This window comes from Panulirus ornatus, chromosome 15 (genome assembly GCF_036320965.1).
Source record: "Panulirus ornatus isolate Po-2019 chromosome 15, ASM3632096v1, whole genome shotgun sequence".
Lineage (NCBI taxonomy): Eukaryota > Metazoa > Arthropoda > Malacostraca > Decapoda > Palinuridae > Panulirus > Panulirus ornatus.
In genome coordinates, this window is record NC_092238.1 from 29920903 (window position 1) to 29926902 (window position 6000).

The 6000-nt window shown below is 42.7% G+C and overlaps 1 protein-coding gene across 2 annotated transcripts in view; it reads right to left on the bottom strand.

The window, feature by feature from the left end:
- LOC139753811 (transcription factor hamlet-like) overlaps positions 1 to 6000 on the bottom strand; it is a 221447-nt gene that overhangs the window by 72518 nt on the left and 142929 nt on the right. The window lies entirely within an intron of this gene.

The following is a 6000-nucleotide window of genomic DNA, read 5'->3' on the forward strand; positions in this document are numbered from 1 at the left end:
CAGGTTGTTGATAATATCCACCCCCCCCTGGTGGATAACCATCGAACGAGGTCGTTCAAAAGTTGAGACTGTCGTTAACTTCGGATCGTCGCGAAGGTCCGTCGCTGCGAGGCCAGCTGGGCCAGGAGACATTATAATCCAGGCACTTCACCTTGGCATGGTAAGGTGAGAGGAGGGTGGGGAGGCCTCGCCCTCGTATTCCTCTCGGGCCTTGTGAATCATGACCGAATTTTATGAAGAGATATTCATAGATTCTGTGTTTTGTGTTCTCATCCGCTTCATCATGACTCCTGATCGTGTTGACTTTATTTAAATACTTCGAGCAGTTTTGAGTTTCTGAATACTGTTTGTTGATGAAGGCAAGAATGAGACGTTCTTGGCGTGTGTGTGTGTGTGTGTGTGTGTGTGTGTGTGCGTGTAGAAGCTGACGTATAAAGGTCATTTAGACGCATTAAGCTCATTTGAACCCTCATACGTTCAGAACATATGGCCATACAAGACGTAATGAATTATACGTATCACAGTTGGCCTGACGCTGAATTGTACACTTGCGTCTGTGCGACGAGAAGTGCGTCGCGTGACGCAGTGAAGCGCCCACTGCGTCGTGTTGTTAGCCGCTTGAACACGACGGTGTGACCCTTGGGGTCATGTCCTCCGGGGCCCCTTGACCTGACCCTTAAGGCACCAGCAAACTCAATGGTGGTACCGTCGTGCTCAGGGATCATACCATCGGGCTCAAGAGTCGTACCGTCGTGCTCAGGGGTCGTAACGTCGTGCTTAATTAAGGATCATGCCGTCGTCCTCAAGTGTCGCGCCGTCGCACTCAAGGGTCGTACCGTCGCACTCAAGGGTCTTACTGTCGCACTGAAGGGTCGCACCGTAGCACTCAAGGGTCGTACCGTCGCACTCAAGGGTCGTACCGTCGCACTCCAAGGGTCGCACCGTCGCACTCAAGGGTCGTACCGTCGCACTCAAGGGTCGTACCTTACGCACTGAAGGGTCGCACCGTAGCACTCAAGGGTCGTACCGTCGCACTCAAGGGTCGTACCGTCGCACTCCAAGGGTCGCACCGTCGCACTCAAGGGTCGTACCGTCGCACTCAAGGGTCGTACCTTACGCACTCAAGGGTCGCACCGTCGTGCACAAGGGTTGTATCCTCTTATTCAAAGGTCGCACCGTTGTTTATCCAAAGGAGGAGGTCAAACGCACTCGCCACACACACCCAATACAGCGACCAGTGTCGTACGTCAGCAGTAGACACACGTGATCCCAGGCGAAATACCAATTACTTGAAAAAATTATCTTTTTTTTGTCTAGTTACATTTCAAACCCATTAGTGTTACGAGGGCCAAAAGGTAATTGATGCCCATACTTTGCACCAGAAAAAAATTATATATTTTTTTCAAACGCGTCTATTAAGGGATTATGTTGGTGAGGGAACTGATGTTAAAACTAGTATACTTAAATATATGAAAGGCCCGAGTAGCCAATCAACTATTTTTCTCTCTTTTATGTTTGATTCTATTTCATGTTGCCCGCAGTGAACAACTGAACGAATTGAATTTCTGAAAGAGAAAATCATATATTAAAATCTTGCTCAATCGTAAGGTCATCGGTGATGACCTTATATGCAGGAGGTTCAGTTATGATATTGACCTTATATGTGGGAGGTTCAGTTATAATATTGACCTTATATGTAAAAGGTTCAGTTATGATATTGACCTTATATGTGGGAGGTTCAGTTATGATATTGACCTTATATGCAGGAGGTTCAGTTATAATATTGACCTTATATGCAGGAGGTTCTGTTATAATATTGACCTTATATGCAGGAGGTTCAGTTTTAAAGTCAGGTCTATACGTTACCGTTGATGATCTCACATTTATTAGTAAAGCATTAACGCTGATGACCTTTACACAGGTCAGTATAGTGTTACGGTAGATGACCTTAAATAGATCATTATATTACCCTTGATGGCCAGTCATAGATGACTAGTTCACCGCTCATGACCTTTCACAGGTTAATTAATTGCCGTTGATGGCCTTACATATGCCACTTGATGACCGCTGTTGACCTTACATCATTGGTCACCGCATTTCTGTTGATGACCTTCCGCAGGTCAACCTAATACCGTTGATGACCTTGCGTACGGGCCGTTGGACCGTTTCTCAATAGATCATTCAGTCTGAATCTTCCGATCACCAGATATTAGACGAACCGATCTGAAACACATCGAAAAAAACCCAGAAGATAGGGTTTGATTTTCGTTCGTCTGCTTCCGGAAAAACGCTGGCCCGACACACCCAAGGGTCGTCCTAATTACATTACAATGTAATTTCTGTGGTGTAATGAGTGATTCTGTACGTGGGTTAGGGACCTACGAGAGTAATTCTCCTGAGAGTCGTTCCCTGGAAAGCTGATTGCATTTCTAATACCATTTAGGTTGTTTAAGTAATTACATAATCTACAATATTTGGATTACTTTCATAAAGTCATTTTAATCGTCTTGAAACGCTGTTGCGTCTCTCGTTTTCTACAGCTCATTACCATTTTAATCGTCTTTAAACGCAGTTGAGTCTCTCGTTTTCTACAGCTCATTATCATAATATTATCGTGATTGCTAATCATGTGAGGGTAATGAACTGTGTAATTAAGGAATTAAGGAGGAATCCCGATTTAAAATCTCTAAAAAAAGAAAAAAGAATCTTGCGCTAATTGCAAAAATTATATTCAACATTTTGTGACATTTTCTGTCAATAATGATTAAATTAGTGACCATTTCTTTTCATATCCTTCACCTCCTTTTCCTCATTTTTACGCACCGATCCTTTCCATTCATTCTTTGATATTCCTATCTCCGTTCACATGGTATCAGGTCATTTCTCTATCTCTTCATTCTCCAGTTTAATTGATAATCAATCTACCTTCTTTCTATCCTTCTGTTGTATGTCTTTGTTTTTCATCTATCCATCTATCTATCTCCTCTTTGGTATATTCCTGTCACAGACCATCCTCAATTTCTCTTTGCAATCTTCCATTCCAGTTGTCGCTTGCTATCTTATACCATAACCCCACCACCTCCCCACACATACCCACACTGTTTATTACACCCTCCTCCAATCTTCACAGCTGTAATTAAAAGGTCATATCCTCTCTGCCAATACTCCCTAGTCCTTCATCTGTTGCCTGTGTTGCTATTGAAGATTAGGATATTCATGGGTCAGACCCCCGTGACCCTCGCAAGCGTTTTTCAACGGCAGGAATATTCCGCTTTAGGGAATATCGTCAGTGCTAGAGGGTACGGGGTGTTGATCCGCGAATATCGCCGGTATTTGGAGGTGTGACGCGTCAATATCGCCAATACTTGACGGGGCAGTGTCTGAAGAGTCTGTCATGTGGGTTCCCCATATATATATATATATATATATATATATATATATATATATATATATATATATATATATATATATATATATATATGTATCCAATTCGTCGTGGTAATGGAAGGTAACAGCTAGCAATATTTATATAGGTCAGCTACTTAATGTCTTCATGTATAACTCCGGCCCTCACTTACGATCGCTACAGAAGACTTCCCTCTGCTGGCCATAACAGCTTCGCTATTCCCTGATCACTTTCCATTAATTCATAAGTTGAAATGTATCCAGCTCCTCGCCACCATCCTCTTACAACTGACCCTTTTTTTTTTTGTGTGTGTGTGCAATTATCGCTGTTTACTGTATACTAAAACTACCTAGCCAAACAAGGCAATTACCGTGAACGTTAACTACCCCTCCCGTAGCTATCATTACCCTTTACACACACACACACACACACACACACACACACACACCCCTCCCTCTCCTCCTCCTCTCCCCCCTCCACTCCCACTCCACCAGACCACGAGGCGCGTGCGATAAATTACTTAATTACTCATACCAAACATTTACTTACACGTAGTCACAATTCCCACAGTAAATGCGCGTAGCTGTGGGCCTTCAAGCTGTTGAATAATCAATAACGTTAAATGGTCGATGATCGGATGATTAATTGAGAGGATGCACGTGTGGCGGGCGGGTGGTCTGTCTACTGCTGGAATGATTTTTGCGATTAATTAATACGTTGTCCGAAAAAAGTCTTTGTATATATATATATATATATATATATATATATATATATATATATATATATATATATATATATATATATATATATATATATATATATATATATTCGTCTATTTCCTTGCGCTACCTCGCTAACGTGGGAGACAACGACTAAGTATAATACAGTATATATATATATATATATATATATATATATATATATATATATATATATATATATATATATATATATATATTTATATATATATATATGATAAAAAATTCAGTTGAGAGGCAGGTTGTTTATTAACTCCATATTACGTTAAAGTCTAATCTATTCGCAACGCTTTAAAAATTATAGATAAATTAATAATAAAAAAAAGCAACTTACGTCTCCGTATTCGTCATTCTAAACGTAATTTCACCAAGAACAGTCAACACGAAACCTTCTCAGAACTCAAGTTATATTTGTACATTTTTTTCCCGGAAAATGAACGAGTGAGAGGAACACATTTTCTTCCACGGTCCTGCATCGCAGATGATATCAGTGAATTAGTGAAGTGGGTATATAGACACCTCTTGTATCCGGGGTCAGTTTTCTCACTCTTTGTTGGAGTTTATGTAACCGCTTGAAGCAAGACGGTTCGACTTTTCTGAGCGGTGACGACCCTTGAGCACGAACGGTGCAGCCTTTCGAGACCCGAAGGTACGACGCTCGAGCACGACCTTTACGACCCTTAGGTATGATGGCCTGGGCCTTTGACCTGACCTCATCTAAAGGCCACTCAAGACTACGCCATCTCACGCAAGGGTGACCGAGGGGATGTGCGTTGTGCTCGGGGATCGTACCGTCGTGCTCAAGGGTCGGTCCGTCGTACTCGAGGATCGTACCGTCGTGCTCAAGGGTCGTGCCTTCGTGATCATGGATCGTACTGCCGCGTTCAAGGATTTTACCATCGTACCGTCGTGAGCAAAGATACCCAACTCCGTTCCTATAGGATCGTACCGTCGCACGCGATAAAAGGATTGAAGCACAATGTTGGAGAGTTGAAGGGTCGCCGACAATATTGATGAATAAACAATTTGCTTTTTTAAAAAACCAGTGAGGGAGTATTGTCTAAAGTTCCGGAGGTTCAGATGATAAAAGCTATTGACCATGGAATACTTGAATTCTGAGGATTCAGTGTCTGAAACAATGAAACCTGCATCTGCACACTCCCTGAAACAGTACAGCCTTCAGTGTCTGAAGGAATGAACGATGCGGCCTGTAGTCTCTGAAACAGTGAATTTCTACATACTACAGAGACTCTGAAACAATCAACGCTTCAGCCTACAGTCTCCGAAACAGTGAGTGATACAGCCCATGAAAGTCTCTGAAACACGGAACACATCAAGTACCACAACACAACTTCAAAAACATTTCGACTCCGTTTCCGAATCTTTATGGAGAAAAGAAAATCAAACTTCACCGCCACTAAACATTCCGCAACTAAACTGTACCACAAAGAAGTTAACCCCTCCCCCCCCACCTCCTCCTAAAAAAGAAGAAAATACAGAATTAACCAAGACAGTTTCTGAAATATTAATGAACGTCACTCACTCACAGAAAACAAGAACCCCAAACGACCAAACTACTTCGAGTGCAAATCATCCCTCCCCCCCCCCCTCCCGCTCCCCACAGAAACAAGAGCTTGATGTGAGGTCAGGTCACGTAAGTACATAACGAGGCTTTGTACATTAGCAGAGCAATCACTGCATCGCTAAGTGCCCGCGAGTCGCCGCAATCTCTAATCCGGCGGCCAATTACGGGCCGCATCGATTCGCGGGGAAGTAACGAAATTATGCGGCAATCACAGTCCCGTCGTCGAGAATGGCCGTATAATCTGCGAAAAC